The sequence below is a fragment of the Schistocerca nitens genome, chromosome 1 (assembly GCF_023898315.1).
Source record: "Schistocerca nitens isolate TAMUIC-IGC-003100 chromosome 1, iqSchNite1.1, whole genome shotgun sequence".
NCBI lineage: Eukaryota > Metazoa > Arthropoda > Insecta > Orthoptera > Acrididae > Schistocerca > Schistocerca nitens.
This window is the reverse complement of record NC_064614.1, coordinates 192,314,358-192,331,904: the sequence shown is the minus strand read 5'-3', so window position 1 is coordinate 192,331,904 and position 17,547 is coordinate 192,314,358. Positions and strand designations below refer to the sequence as shown.

Below are 17,547 nucleotides of genomic sequence, written 5' to 3'. Positions count from 1 at the left end.
TTTTTCCCTCCCGCGGTAGTATATGTGCTTCTCCCCTCTCCCCAAGGACCACTCCGACGGGATCCCAGCCTCAGGCATGGCAAACCTATATATGGAGCACTTCGAGGAAACAGCTCTTGAAACCGCCCGGCGGAAAAAAAAGTGTTCTACCGGTATCTAGACGATACATTCGTTGTATCGCCGCATGGCGAACAAAACATGCAAGAAATTCTTGACCACCTTAATAGCATACACGACAATATAAAGTTCAATATGGAGATAGACGAAAACGGATGCGTACTTTTCCTCGATATCATGATAAAGCACAAAATTCATGCCACTCTGGGCCATTTCCTCTACAGAAAAAAACGCATACGGACTTGTAACTAAATGCCAGTAGCTGCCATCGTCCAGCACAACGAAAATCTGTGCTCAGCACCTCGGTGCGCACAGCGCGAGATAAATGCGACAACACGAGTTGCAGCATCTTCGGCAAACCTTTCGCAGGAATGGCTACTCCGAGACGCAATTTCTAACCAAACAAGAAGAAGAAAGAAGACGACCGGGAAGAAGATAGAAAGCATCCGGCGTTCTTTCCGTACACTGGACCACCAAGGGCCAAGATTTCTAGGCATTTTTGGATAAAAATAACCGGAAAGAAGATTGGTGGCATCTGGCGTTCCTTCAGGACACCGGACCACCATGGGCCAAGACTGACAGGGTTCTGGAGAAACGCAACATAAGAACCATTTTCCTTTCATTGGCTAATATCAAAAATGTGCTAGGGTCAATGAAAGACACATTAGGACTGTGGATAACTGGAGTCTATAGAATCATTTGCGAATATGGCAAATAATACATCTGCCGTACGCAGCAGTATGTTTCGCAGCGTCGCTCAGAACATGTGAGAAACGTTCGTCTGGGCCAAATGGGCCAATCTACAATCATGGCGCACAGCCTCAACGAGGCTCACATCTTTGACTGTGAACATACCAAGGTGCTGTGCCAGGCGAACGGGTTCAGGGACTCTTCACCAAAGAGGCAGTGGAGATACGAGTCTATGATGATCTTGTCAACCGGGGTAGTGATTTCCAGCTGAGGTCTGCATGGGATGTGGTGGATGTAGGAATAGACCATATGTAGGCAACGAATGCATCAGTGGAACAGACAGGCAGCTCCAGGACGCGACGCCCGTACCCTCCAGTGCGCCCCCCTTCCGACTCCCCCCACCACCACCTCCACCACCAGCCGGGCCTCCCCACACCACCGTCCGTGGCACCCCTTCCGGAGGCGCGAGACTGGCACAGCCGTTCCAGGCGAGGCAGATGAGTATGTGGTCCAGCGGCTATAAAGACTCGCAATGGACATGAATCCGACGCTTCGCCTTAAAGATAACGAGTAGGAAACATGTCGAAATGTTGCTGCAGAACGGCTCCTTGATTCGACTGAAAAGCAAATAAAAATTCATCATCAATTTCGGAAAGGTTTGAAATGACGTGTAAAGTTTGTTTCAAGACGCTAAGTGTTCTCATTCTCAAATATCAGATTAGTAAATTCTGGAAATTCACGTGTAAGGACTATGCTTCCTTTTCACCCTCGTCCCTCTGACAGCGATTGTTACCTGACAGTAAGATATATGTGTACCAAGTCTGGTTGGTATCGGTCCTGTGGTTTACGTGGAGATACGAAACACACCCACATTTCTATAATATGTATGGGTGTGCAGGATGGGTAATTTTCTGGGTTTTACAACGACAGATCGAATCTATATGAGGGCAGCGGACATGTTGTCTTTGGGTTCAGATATCGTGTGTGAAGACATTTGCGCTGGTGAGTGGCAAGTCGGATGAGGCTGAATTCTTTAAAATCTTAGTACTTTCAACATCGCAGCCCAGTCAGCAATCGTGATAGTCTAATATATAAGAAACTATCAGCCTCGATTGCGGTAACGAAACCAATCTTTAACTAGGTTTCATCCAAGTAATTGAGCCTTCTTCAGAAGATATACCTGATTCTATAAAATATCTACGAGGGCATGGTCTAAAAACAAAACTAAAACAGCCTGAATAGGCGTAGCCACATTTTAAAAATGCGGTACATAGGTATTAAGTTACCACCAAGACTTAAGCTCCGGCGAGAGCCTCGTCTCCATGGACGCTGTCGCTCTAAAATCTGTGCAATACTTGCAGGAGTTCGGGAACTTGAGGAGTTTTGGACAGTTGTGCTCATGGACTTCAACCCTGAACAGCATCGTGGTTGAAAATTTATGAAATTTTCGCACGGCTTCGTGGACTTTTAAGCCTTGGAAAATTTCTGAACAGCTTCGTGAACATTGAAAAGTTACCCGCAACAAATTTTTCAACAGCAACGTTGTGAGCCGAACTTCCGCGCATTCCTAATCGAGAGCGCAAATCAGTCTGTTCTCGCACTCACAGTATTAAACAAGGATTCAGCAAACATTTGCATTATTGATCATACATAGTTTATGTTATGGACGTTTATTCACTTCGGCACTGTAATACGGACTGTGATTTCATCAGATTATAAGAAGCACTTACTTCGTCTTCAGGCCACGAGTGGCCTACCGGGACCATCCGACCGCCGTGTCAGCCTCAGTGGAGGATGCAGATAGGAGGGGCGTGGGGTCACCACACCGCTCTGCCGGCCGTTATGATGGTATTCTTGATCGAAGCCGCTACTATTCGGTCGAGTAGCTCCTCAATTGGCATCACGAGGCTGAGTGCACCCCGAAATATGGCAACGGCGCATGGCGGCCTGGATGGTCACCCATCCAAGTGCCGGCCACGCCCGACAGCGCTTAACTTCGGTGATCTCACGGGAACCGGCGTATCCACCGCGGCAAGGCCGTTGCCCAGATAATAAAAAGATGACAAGCAAATAATAGGATAAAGTGACACGAGTTTGGCCGTCCCACAAACACATACGAAGCGAACAAACTTTAAAAACTGATCACGCGTGTAGTTAAGCCGTTTAACACAGAGAGGGCAGACTTTAATGTGTCCTATTGGGCCCATTAAACTTAAAGATTCCAGGTACAGTTCGCCACGAAAGAATTACTCTGGTCCTATACTCTACATGGTTCAAATGGTTCAAATGGCTCTGAGCACTATGGGACTCAACTGCTGTGGTCATAAGTCCCCTAGAACTTAGAACTACTTAAACCTAACTAACCTAAGGACAGCACACAACACCCAGCCATCACGAGGCAGAGAAAATCCCTGACCCCGCCGGGAATCGAACCCGGGAACCCGGGCGTGGGAAGCGAGAACGCTACCGCACGACCACGAGATGCGGGCTATACTCTACATAAAGACGCTGTTGATGAGGAAGCTGCTTCTCATGGGACTAAATGCATACTATATTTTATCTGTTATTTAGCCTCCCCCCATGAACCATGGACCTCGCCGTTGGTGGGGAGGCTTGCGTGCCTCAGCGATACAGATAACCGTACCGTAGGTGTTACCACAACGGAGGGGTATCTGTTGAGAGGCCAGACAAACGTGTGATCCTGAAGAGGGGCAGCAGCCTTTTCAGTAGTTGCAGGGGTAACAGTTTGGATGATTGACTGATCTGGCCTTGTAACATTAACCAAAACGGCCTTGCTGTTGTGCTACTGCGAACGGCTGAAAGAAAGGGGAAACTACAGCCGTAATTTTTCCCGAGGGCATGCAGCTTTACTGTATGGTTAAATGATGATGGCGTCCTCTTGGGTAAAATATTCCGGAGGTAAAATAGTCCCCCATTCGGATCTCCGGGCGGGGACTACTCAAGAGGACGTCGTTATCAGGAGAAAGAAAACTGGCATTCTACGGATCGGAGCGTGGAATGTCAGATCCCTTAATCGGGCAGGTAGGTTAGAAAATTTAAAAAGGGAAATGGATAGGTTAAAGTTAGATATAGTGGGAATTAGTGAAGTTCGGTGACAGAAGGAACAAGACTTCTGGTCACGTGAATACAGGGTTATAAATACAAAACCAAATAGGGTAATGCAGGAGTAGGTTTAATAATGAATAAAAAAATAGGAGTGCGGGTAAGCTACTACAAACAGCATAGTGAACGTATTATAGTGGCCAAGATAGACACGAAGACCATGCCTACTACAGTAGTACAAGTTTATATGCCAACTAGCTCTGCAGATGACGAAGAAATTGAAGAAATGTCTGATGAGATAAAAGAAATTATTCAGGTAATGAAGGGAGACGAAAATTTAATAGTCATGGGTGACTGGAATTCGACAGTAGGAAAAGGGAGAGAAGGAAACATAGTAGGTGAATATGGATTGGGGCTAAGAAATGAAAGAGGAAGCCGCCTGGTAGAATTTTGCACAGAGCATAACTTAATTATAATCAATGGACAGTATCATAAAAGAAGGTTGTATACATGGAAGAATCCTGGAGATACTAAAAGGTATCAGATCGATTATATAATGGTAAGACAGAGATTTAGGAACCAGGTTTTAAATTGTAGGACATTTCCAGGGGCAGATGTGGACTCTCACCACAATTTATTGGTTATGAACTGTAGATTAAAACTGAAGAAATTGCAAAAAGGTGGGGATTTGAGGAGATGGGACCTGGATAAACTGACTAAACCAGAGGTTGTACAGGGTTTCAGGGAGAGCATAAGGGAACAACTGACAGGAATGGGGGAAAGAAATACAGTAGAAGACGAATGGGTAGCTCTGAGGGATGAAATAGTGAAGACAGCAGAGGATCATGCAGGTAAAAAGAAGAGGGCTAGTAGAAATCCTTGGATAACAGAAGACATATTGAATTTAATTGATGAAAGCAGAAAATATAAAAATGCAGTAAATGAAGGAGGCAAAAAGGAATACAAACGTCTCAAAAAAGAGATCGACAGGAAGTGCAAAATGGCTAAGCAGGGATGGCTAGAGGACAAATGTAAGGATGTAGAGGCTTATATCACTAGGGGTAAGATAGATACAGCCTACAGGAAAATTAAAGAGACCTTTGGAGAAAAGAGAGCCATTTGTATGAATATCAAGAGCTCAGATGGAAACCCAGTTCTAAGCAAAGAAGGGAAAGCAGAAAGGTGGAATGAGTATATAGAGGATCTATACAAGGGTGATGTACTTGAGGACAATATTATGGAAATGTAAGAGGATGTAGATGAAGATGAAATGGGAGATACGATACTGCGTGAAGAGTTTGACAGAGCACTGACAAATCTGAGTCGAAACAAGGCCCCGGGAGTAGACATAATTTCATTAGAACTAATTACGCCCTTGGGAGAGCCAGTCCTGACAAAACTCTACCATCTGGTGAGCAAGATGTATGAGACAGGCGAAATAACCTCAGACGTCAAGGAGAATATAATAATTCCGATCCCAAAGAAAGCAGGTATTGACAGATGTGAAAATTACTTAACTATCAGTTTAATAAGTCACAGCTCCAAAATACTAACGCGAATTATTTACAGACGAATGGAAAAACTAGTAGAAGCCGACCTCGGGGAAGATCAGTTTGGATTCCGTAGAAATGTTGGAACACGTGAGGCAATACTGACCTTACGACTTATCTTAGAAGAAAGATTAAGGAAAGGCAAACCTACGTCTCTAGCATTTGTAGACTTAGAGAAAGCTTTTGACAATGTTGACTGGAATACTCTCTTTCAAATTCTAAATGTGACAGGGGTAAAATACAGGGAGTGAAATGCTATTTACAATTTGTACAGAAACCAGATGGCAGTTTTAAGAGTCGAGGGGCATGAAAGGCAAGCAGTGGTTGGGAAGGGAGTGAGACAGGGTTGTAGCCTCTCCCCGATGTTATTCAATCTGTATATTGAGCAAGCAGTAAAGGAAACAAAAGAAAAGTTTGGAGTAGGTATTAAAATCCAGGGAGAAGAAATAAAAACTTTGAGGTTCGCCGATGACATTGTAATTCTGTCAGAGACAGCAACGGACTTGGAAGAGCAGTTGAACGGAATGGGCAGAGTCGTGAAAGGAGGATATAAGATGAACATCAACAAAAGCAAAACGAGGGTAATGGAATGTAGTCGAATTAAGTCGGGTGACGCTGAGGGAATTAGATTAGGAAATGAGACACTTAAAGTAGTAAATAACGTTTGCTATTTGGGGAGCAAAATAACTGATGATGATCGAAGTAGAGAGGATATAAAATGTAGACTGGCAATGGCAAGGAAAGCGTTTCTGAAGAAGAGAAATTTGTTAAGATCAAGTATAGATTTAAGTGTCAGGAAGTCGTTTCTGAAAGTATTTGTATGGAGTGTAGCAATGTATGGAAGTGAAACATGGACAATAAATAGTTTGGACAAGAAGAGAATAGAAGCTTTCGAAATGTGGTGCTACAGAAGAATGTTGAAGATTAGGTGGTTAGATCACGTAACTAATGAGGAGGTATTGAATAGGATTGGGGAGAAGAGAAGTTTGTGCCAACACTTGACTAGAAGAAGGGATCGGTTGGTAGGACATGTCCTGAGGCATTAAGGGTCACAAATTTAGCATTGGAGGGCAGCGTGGAGGGTAAAAATCGTAGAGGGAGACCAAGAGATGAATACACTAAGCAGATTCAGAAGGATGTAGGTTGCAGTAGGTACTGGGAGATGAAGCAGCTTGCACAGGATAGATTAGCATGGAGAGCTGCATCAAACCAGTCTCAGGACTGAAGACCACAACAACAACAACAACAACATTAAGCCACTTCCTTTCCGTACCGTTTTTTGCTGACAAGTGGAACGACTGTGAGCAACATGAATAGATGAACGACTCATACATTACTATATATCTTTAAATATATATGTATTCGTATATGTATTTCGATGTTGCTTGAGTAGATATGTTCCAGTTATATCTTCGAGTTATGCCTAAGTAATTTGACTTCCAAATGGGTAAACAGTTATCAGTGATGAGCTGCACGGTTGGAAAGGTAATTCTAGATAGGGGGAGAATATTTTTCGCCTGTTCGTAATGCTAAGTTCGCTTTCCTCAGACAAATCCAGCGAGCATTACCAATATAGATAATTGTTCCAAAGTGACAAAAGTCATTTCGCTTAGTAACAAAGTGGGAGCAAATATCATTTTGATGAAAAACACACGCCTGAGTAATCCATACAAACTAGCATACCGATCTACATCTACGTAAATAACTCCGCATGGGCATTTATAATGTATAGCTAAAGAAATAAAGCAGATAGAGAAAAAATTGACATTCATCAGGATTTTCCCATTTTTTTGATTCTATAAGCCATGTGTAAAATTCAGGATTTGTGCTTGGAAGCGAGAGTCGTAATGTTTCTTCAGTTAAATCATTATTATTTCGCACATGATGCCTTGAGAGGTTGTTGGTTGTTTCAGAATATTCTGATGAGTTGAAAACGTGGCAACCACCCATATTTTTCGTTTAATACACAATTTATGTTCTCCGTAACTAGTTTTGAGCCGAAATCCACTTTTGGAGGGCAGCGTGTTTTTCTTAGGTCAAGTATACCTTTTTCCGTATAATCGGTTTCACAGCGAGGTGACACAGATATAAGGTTAGTGAACACGGATTCACATCTCGCCATCCAGATTTAGGTTTCCTATGTCTTAAAATGAATACCAGAAGTGATTCTCTGAAAAGGATGCTGCAGACACTCTCTTCATTTACGTTCATTCGGAGCTTTTTCTCCATTTCTAAGTTGACATCAGCTAGACTGTGAAGAACATTAACGTCACATTCCTATTTTTAGGTCCGTTAGCTGCATCTCTGGCGAAGTCTTGAAATTGATAAACAGGTTTGACCTGACGGTACACGAAATTGCTGACAAAGACTGAATTTAACAACTTCCCTTTCTAAACGACGCTCGTCAAAACTGTATAATCACGTGAAACTTCCTGGTATATCCAAAATTTGTGACTCGAACCTGGGACCTTTACCTATTACGGGCAAGTGCTGTACCGACTGAGCTATCCAAGAAAGTCTCTCTAACAGCCCTCAGTTTCGTTTCCGTCAGTACCTTCTCTCTTAGGTAGGAGGTCCGATTCGGCACAGTTTTAATCTGCCAGTCTTTTTTTTTAAATTAGTGCGTACTCCGCCGTACACTGAGATTCTCATTTGAATGTCACTAGCGGAAAGAGGAAAATCTGACAGGTTACGGCGGGTGTGTGATCATTCATTGTATGCCCTTCACAAACAGAAAATTCTGTATGCCTTTCATACAAAGAAATTTCTCAGACTTCCTTTCGGTATTAACATAAACTACCCAAAAGAGCCAGCTAATGAAACAGCATGACGTCTAAATTTACCTCTATTGTTAATAAATTTCTAAGACATTATCCACGTATGCCGTTGAATGTAACTAAAATATTATATCAGTGTAACAAACACCACATAGGAGACATGACGTCATAAACAGAGATGCGTAGAAAACTGCCGCATCGTGTATAACGTTTAAATTTATTACTTATTTGTTACTAACACCATTCGCAACACATTTTGCACACGCTGAATGTACCTACAGATTATATCATTGTACGACACGAATAGTTCAGGAGTTACGACGTCATAAACATTAAGCACAAGGCCAGGCACTGCGTGGTACGAACGTGGACGCACAGCTATAAATAAATGGCTGGGTAACGCCGGGTTTTTCCGCTAGTAACAATATATCAACTACATATCTGAACACTTTACATGAAGAGTGCTTGTGCGCTTATTTCTTTCAGAATACCAGTTTCATTGTCTGCTTAACAGAAAATCTATGATATACTATATCTTTCGTTAGTTGTATACGAACTCAAATTCAAATGGCTCTGAGCACTATGGGACTCAACTGCTGTGGTCATAAGTCCCCTAGAACTTAGAACTACTTAAACCTAACTAACCTAAGGACATCACACACATCCATGCCCGAGGCAGGATTCGAACCTGCGACCGTAGCAGTCGCACGGTTCCGGACTGCGCGCCTAGAACCGCGAGACCACCGCGGCGTATACGAACTGTACAATGAATAAAAATTACACTAAAGTTATCGTTACCGTAAGTATTGTACATGAATTAGACCTAGAATTTCACCACTGTTTTCGTGGTGACATTAGGGTTATGCTGTAGTCTTCCGTTTTTACGTTATTTGCATCACTATCAACCATCTACGTATACTTATTGTAGTCAGCTGCCTAATACTGTCACTACTCTTATTATTTTGTAATTTATTTGGCGCTAAAATCACTAAAATCTGTTTCTAACCCTCAGAATCAACATTTCGGTTCGTAATACATATTTTCATAGAATTAATAGAAACCAGTTTTTCGGTACTGGTATTCAAGCGGTATCTATGACACTTTTGGTCTTCAAGGTCGTTTAAGGCTTTTAGGGGTTATTATTTTTCACAGATAATAGGTACGGTCCTAGCTTTTGATTACCGTTAATGCTACAATGTTACTGGTTTTATTGCAATATTTCACCGCGTTGCCTATACCTTTGAGTGGCATGTTACGAAATAAACCGTCCATATTGCCTCTGCGTGTTGCCTTTCTGTGTCTACTAATCTCGAACCAGAGGACGAGAAGTTTATACCACACCCTGACCTAGTGATAAATTGGCACTTTTCATATTCTGGAAGGTGAATGTTGACTTGAAAGTGGCTATAAAAAAAGTTCCATCTCCAACCCCGTTAAAACCTACGTAATACCGACTTTTCAGTCATATTCTTCAAAGAAAAACAAGTGACTACAGTATTTTTTTTCTTTCCCTGAGAGCTAGGGGGCTGGGGCGGCTCCTCCTTAGCACCAGGCAGTTCGCCCTTGGCAGGAACTCAAAAATACACTCGTGTATATTCAGCAAACCCTTCAATGAAATAACGAGTTGCACTGTATATTTGTCAACGGTCAGCCACACGAGCGCGCTCAGAACTAATTCTTCATTGTTCGTTATTGCACGACGGAGTTCGGAATGTTTTGCCACCTATTACTGCAATAAAGTTCGTTAAGTACTGGCGTCATACTGTCGGTAAAAACGTTTATACACATAATGTAACCGAAGTTTCTCAGTGATACAGTCACAAATATCTTGAAAATAATTGTTAACGTATATATAAAACACTGCGGGCCGTATACATAGAACACTGCGGGCAACAACATCTTTCAAAAAAATGGCTCTCAGCACTATGGGACTTAACTTCTGAGGTCATCAGTCCCCTAGAACTTAGAACTACTTAAACCTAACTAACCTAAGGACATCACACACACCCATGCCCGAGGCAGGATTCGAATATGCGACCGTAGCGGTCGCGCGGTTCCAGACTGTAGCGCCTAGAACCGCTCGTCCACCCAGGCCGGCAACATCTTTCATTTGTTAGTAAACACAGTACAGTTCTATAAAAATATTTGCCTCCAATTGTTCACAATATTCAAGCTATATAGCAGTAAACAATTACTCACTTAACGCGTAACGCGATTTTACATTACTAGATGGTACTTGCCTACACGGGTCCCGTCACCCCACTGGCTGCCTCGTGTTGGTGCTGGCAACAATGACCAGCTCCGGCGACAATGCATCAAATCAAACGCTGCTCAAATGTTCAAATACTTCGTAATATGACATGACAGTACGCCCACACTTTCATAGTCATTGTTTAAAATACTATAATATCTACAGTTTGCATGTTTAGACGAGTTTCCTCGCGTCGGTTCTCTCTTTCACATGATGCCATTGCCTATTCTGTATCTTTATTAATATACACTGACGGTTAACACTTCGCAAAACCTAAAATACTTAATGTACAGTAATGTAATTTCGGGAATACATTTGTCTAGGTAACGTATTTAAGTTAATGTAAGCACGAGACAAGCCACTGGAAATGTGAAACGCTGATACGTTAATAACTGGTGTAACCAACAGGATGCTGAATGCAAGATTGCAGCAGTGCATGCACCAAGGTTATTTAAAAGGGAGGTTGGGCCCGAAGCTAAATCGGCTGTGATTGGCTGGCGCAGTGACGTAACTGTAGGAGCAAAGCGAGGCAGCGGCTAGCGCAGCAAGCGACTCTTACTAAGGACAAGCAGCTTCTTATAACACCAACAAGTTCTCAGGAAATTATTTAAAATAGTTGATTTACCTGTTTAGATGTTTGCAGTAGAAGAAGAGTGCCACTGTCTTGATTTCCGCTTCTGTGGTGCTGCTGCTTACTGCATTTTATGCTTCGTATTGAGGAACCGCATACAAATGAAAAGTCGTGTTCTGACATACAGTTTTATAACGTGTGACGAAAATTCCGGATATTTAGTTTGGACAGCAGTGCATATTGTTTTCACTATATTTTTTTCCTTGGAAATACTATCCAATCCATTAAATTCATTAAAAATTAGTTCAAACTGAGACACCTTATGTAGCCACTCATCTGTTGGAACTGTAAGCCCACCGCGAGATAGAAATTCAATCCAACCATAATTTTCATTTGTTGGAGGACTTAAAATATCAGCAGACGGCGTTCCCAGTGTCTTGTCACAGTTCTTTGGACGATATTCAATGTAGCCAACCAGGTGACGGAATCCTTCTGCAGAGCAGTCACATCCCTATTTGACAGCAGATTCTTCTGGTGCAGGTTGAACAGGAAAGTTAATATCTCGTAGCTCTTTTTCACCATCTGTCATTTGCAGTGCATGTGAGGCAAAATTCCTGTGAACAGATGTGACGTCAAAAATCCGCCACACTCCTCTGTCTCTACTGATGTGTCACTTGACAGAAGAATGTCATGAGCATTGTGTCCAAGCAGTAACAGCCGTAATCGATATTTTACTTCTGTTGGAGAAGGGTTCAAATGGAAATGAACAATTCCTCTGATCTGCGAGAAAAAATTTTCGAGTGCATCCTGGTTCAATCTTGCAGTTAAAATATATGTTATTTGTAGTGGCTGAAGATCTGAAAACAGTCCAAATAATGACCGAACAGTTGTCATAATGCCTTTCTGGAATGGGAGCAAGTGATTTGCTTTGCCTACGCGCATTTTTTCGGCACACGTATACAGTTCTCTCAATATTCTTTCTTGCACATCCTTATGTATCCCATAACCACATGATAACACATTCTTATTGTACCTCCGAGCAATCAGAATGTCAAATGCGTCGTTTGCTACCTTAAAAGATTTGCTGCTTCCTCCTCTTCAGGCATTCGATACTTTATGGCTTTAGCTGTGGTACTCGAAAAAAGTTGCATTGCCAAATAAACCCTTTGACGCTCTCTCCCTTTGACACTGAGATGAAGCTGTGACAGTTTAGGACACAACTTCATTTCACTCCTATCTAATGCGAGCAGTCTTTCTACAATAGATTTATTAACAATTTTCCCACTTGGAAGCTTTAGTCCGTCATCCAGAAAGTGGTTCCTCATTAATTTAAACAAATGCGGAACATCTGAAAACACCCAGATTCGTTTATTTTCATACTGTGGATTGGAAAAGCAGGAATTTGTTTCTGTCATATTAAAATCTTTCCACACAGATCGATTTTTTGTTCCAAGGTCGCACACTACCGCAACATCGTAACCAACATATTGTACAGAGCAGATAATACTGTTTAACCGATCAGCTGTTATTTGTGTGTCAAAATCATAGTAAATGGGTTGCTTCCATCCAGAAAACAAACCACGTACCATAACAAATAGCACGTTACTGTGTGGCCCTACAACACGATCTTCAACAGGATCATAAATAATATTGCTGTCTACATTCATTTCGTCGAATGATAGCACACACACGGGTTCAGTTTTTGTCAATACAGATGAGTTTGCTTTCATTAGTTGCAAAACGTCTGTCAGCACACCAGGAAAGCATCTGAAAGAGCGTGACGTCCATCTCTTAAGTGTTGACAGTCCTGGAAGTGGGAAACCGATCTGATTTCTTAAAAACAAATAACACTTCCTAGACACAGCACGAAGTGTAACCGCTTTGCAGATATCTTCCCTTTGCCATTTTGCTCGTTTCTTTCCACTCAACAAGCAGTTTATCTGTGTTTTTGAAAACAATTTGCCAAATATTTGAGTCACTTTCTCCTGCCCTTGCTTCTTTTGACACTTCTGTTGATATTTTATTTTCTCACCACAAGCTTTCACTTTGAGTTTCAAACGCTTCTCACTATACCTGAGATTTGCACACATAGCTGTCAGTCTGCGGTTTCTGTATTCTAATTCTTCTATACGTTTACAGAGTTCGCTGATCTGTTTACTATCAGTGTCACAGTCATCTGTAGCTGGAGACTGGTCTATTTTTCTTTTTTTCGGAGACACACTAACCAGGTGCTCAATTGCATTTTTATTGTCTTTCTTGCCTGCAACCTGTCTGCCCTATTCGGAGAAACTGTGTCATCAGGGCCTGAATTTCCACTAACACTTGGAACACTTCCTGGTATATTCACACTCGGCACTGCGTCTGGTTTAAGTGTTTCCTTCGGCGGTAGATTGAGAAGTTCTGCTCGCAAGTCACGTAGATAATTATCGGGTGTGAAATGCAACGAACAAACAGTTGACGTCGCAACATTGAAGCGATCTTTTCGGTGGCACTTTATAATCCAGGCCTTCTGCACTTTAACGTCTTTTGGGAACGAATGATAAATTATATCCGTGCCTTTTGTCTTTCGGCTGTACGACAGACACCCTGTTACAGCACACCCAGGCATTTTAACTCAACACTTTTACAAAGCACCGCAACAACACCACAAACTAAAGCAAAACAACAACACCGGTAGAACAGCTCATTTGGCGCCTCGACACAAAGTGCTCCTGCGAAATATTCGCCGATCTGCGCAGGCCATTTGCCCCCCCCCCCCCGCCCCCTGGTTTGCACTGTGTTGTAAAGGTGCCGGATGTCAGTTTGTCACGAGTTCCATGCCTGTAGTACTTCGTTGGTCAATACAGGGACGGTTAATGTTGGTTGTGGATGACTCTGTAGTTGTCCGATGACGTTCCATATGTGCTCGATTGGAGACGTATCTGGTGATCGAGCAGGCCAAGGCAACAAGTCGTCACTCCGTAGATCATATTGGGTTACATCAGCGACATGTGGGCGAGTATTATCCTGTTGGAAAACACCTCAACCCTCCAGAAAGCTGTTCATGAATGGCAGCACAACAGCTCGACTCACCAGACTGGCATAAAATTTTGTACTCAGGGTGCGTGGGATAACCACGAGAGTGCTCCTGCTGTCACATGAAACTGCACCCCAGACCATAACCCCAGGTGTAGGTCCAGTGTGTCTCGCACACGTGCATGTTGGTTGCGGGCCCTCAACTGGCTTCCTTCTAACCAACACATGGCCGTCACCTGCACCGAGGCAGAAACCAGCTTTCTTCAAAAACATAACAGACCTCCACCCTGCCTTCCAATGAGCTCTCGCTTGATACCACTGAACTCCCAAATGGCGGAGGTTTGGCGTCAGTGAAATGCATGCTTCAGGAGCTCGGAGCTGTCCTTTAAGTAACCGATTTGTAACAGTTCGTTGAGTCACTGTGGTGTCAGCTGCTGTTCAGATTGCTGATGCAGATGCAGTACGATGCGCCAGAGCCATACGCAGAATACGCTGCCCTTCCCTACCGGTAGTGTCACGTGACCGTACTGTCTCGTGACAACCGCTGCCAATAATTATGACATTGGGTACATTCCTGCCAAGTCTTTCCGCAATATCGCAGGAGGAACATCCAACTTCTCGTAGCCTTATAAACACAACCTCGTTCAAATCCAGTGACCTATTGATAATGACGTCTTTGTTGCCTTAAAGGCAGTGTTGACCAAAGGATCACGACCGTCACAGCGTGTATTTAAAGTAAACCCGATTTGGATCCTCTTGGTGGCGCTACTAGAGTAACTCTTATGCGACTAACGCGAAATTTGAATAGACACAACCTTTCAGATGTAGAATATGGCTACTAAATTTGGTTATGTCGCACAAATCCTTCTCGGTATTGCGATTTTTTTTTCTGTCAGTATAGATTTTACTTACGCGGCGGCCGTGAAATACACTATTGGCCATTAAAATTGCTACACCAAGAAGAAATGCAGATGATAAACGGGTATTCATTGGACAAACACATTATACTAGAACTGACATGTGATTACAATTTCACGCAATTTGGGTACATAGATCCTGAGAAATCAGTACCCAGAACAACCACATCTGGCCGTAATAACGGCCTTGATACGCCTGGGCATTGAGTCAAACAGAGCTTGGATGGCGTGTACAGGCACAGCTGCCCATGCAGCTTCAACACGATACCATAGTTCATCAAGAGTAGTGACTGGCGTATTGTGACGAGCCAGTTGCTCGTCCACCATTGACCAGACGTTTTCATTTGGCGAGAGATCTTGAGAATGTGCTGGCCAGGGCAGCAGTCGACCATTTTCTGTATCCAGAAAGGCCCGTACAGGACCTGCAACATGCAGTCGTCCATTATCCTGCTGAAATGTGGGGTTTCGCAGGGATCGAATGATGGGTAGAGCCACGGGTGGTAACACATCTGAAATGTAACGTCCACTGTTCAAAGTGCCGTCAGTGCGAACAAGAGGTGACCGAGACGTGTAACCAATGGCACCCCATACCATCACGCCGGGTAATACACCAGTATGACGATGACGAATACACGCTTCCAATGTGCGTTCACCGCGATGTCGCCATCATGAAGCTGTAAACAGAACCTCCATTCATCAGAAAAAATGATGTTTTGCTATTCGTGCAACCAGGTTCGTCGTTGAGTACACCACCGCAGGCGCTCCTGTCTGTGATGCAGCGTCAAGGGTAACCGCAGCCATGGTCTCCGAGCTGATAGTCCGTGCTGCTGCAAACGTCGTCAAACTGTTCGTGCAGATGGTTGTTGTCTTGCAAACGTCCCCATCTGTTGACTCAGGGATCGAGACGTGGCTGCACGATCCGTTACAGCCATGCGGATAAGATGCCTGTCATCTCGACTGCTAGTGATACGAGGCCGTTGGGATCCAGCACGGAGTTCCGTATTACCCTCCTGAACCCACCGATTCCATATTCTGCTAACAGTCATTGTATCTCGACCAACGCGAGCAGCAATGTCACGATATGATAAACCGCAATCGCGATAGGCTACCATCCGACATTTATCAAAGTCGAAAACGTGATGGTACGCATTTCTCCTCCTTACACGAGGCATCACAACAACGTTTCACCAGGCAACGCCGGTCAACTGCTGTTTGTGTATGAGAAATCGGTTGGAAACTTTCCTCATGTCAGCACTTTGTAGGTGTCGCCACCGTCGCCAACCTTGTGTGAATGCTCTGAAAAGCTAATCATTTGCATATCGCAGCATCTTCTTCCTGTCGGTTAAATTTCGCGTCTGTTGCACGTCATATTCGTGGTGTAGCAATTTTAATGGCCAGTGGTTTAATTTAGAGACTGCTGCAGTGGCGGTCCCGTCACGCCACGCGCGGCCACCGATGGTCACTCGCCTGGTGAAAACTACACGCAGTAATCTTTCAGCCCACTACTGCCCATATGACAGCTGGCTGACTTCGTGGCCCCCAACACTGCGGCAATAGCAGAGGCTCATGGATCGTCGGCTGGTCAGGCAGCCAGCTGCCTCCTCAGGAGTTATTGTTGCCTGTGAAGGGACTCGCGCTGCGCCACCTTTTTCATTCGATCGTTAATCACTTTTACAAGGGTATAGGCGATGGCACGTTATTAAAACTTAAGAAAAAGAAGTATAATCCATGTATGCAGGCCTTTGCATACTTACAGATCCAAAGTGACATTGATGGGGCAGGTTGGTGGCCATGGCCTTATAATAGGAATCATTCCAGCATTTGTAAGTAACTCAGGGAAACCATAGAAACCATAGAAAAAGTAAACCATAGAGAAAGTAAACCATAGAAAAAGTAAATCAGGATGGTCCGCTGACAAATGGAACCTTCACCCACCCAAATACAGTTTTGCCATATTTGGATTGGATTGTTTGGGGGAAGAGACCAAACAGCGAGGTCATCGGTCTCATCGGATTAGGGAAGGACAGGGAAGGAAGTCTGCCGTGCCCTTTCAAAGGAACCATCCCGGCATTTGACTGGAGCGATTTAGGGAAATCACGGAAAACCTAAATCAGGATGGCCGGACGCGGGATTGAACCGTCGTCCTCCCGAGCCTTATTTGGTTTATTCATGGAGTACAATATCGTTTTGAAAAAGTCACTTAATAATCTGAAATGCTTGTGTTACTCTATTAATTCATTTCTCACTCGTAGACACTACACACATCAAGCTAGATAATTTCATAATTTAACATTACATACAATATCAGCTGTCGTCAAGACCATAGCGACCTTGTTCGGTTACAGTTTTGTGTATACACTATCAGCTGACGTCAAAATCATAGAGACCTTGTTCGGTTACCGATTTGTGTACCGATTCATATGAAGTATTTTCAACCGATTAACTATTTGAAGACTACAGTGTTTTAAAGAAAATGTTGACTCAAATCAATCAAATTGAAAGTGTATATAAAAATGGGTGCAAATATTTAAAATCGATTCGTACGAATATTTAAAACCGCAAAAGTTAAATATGTTATTTGGTATTGCATCTCGCG

At 43.2% G+C, this 17,547-nt stretch overlaps 1 pseudogene; it reads right to left on the bottom strand.

The window, feature by feature from the left end:
• Positions 1-2,734: 2,734 nt before the first annotated feature.
• Positions 2,735-2,852, bottom strand: LOC126212724 (5S ribosomal RNA; annotated as a pseudogene).
• Between the last annotated feature and the right edge of the window lie 14,695 nt (positions 2,853-17,547).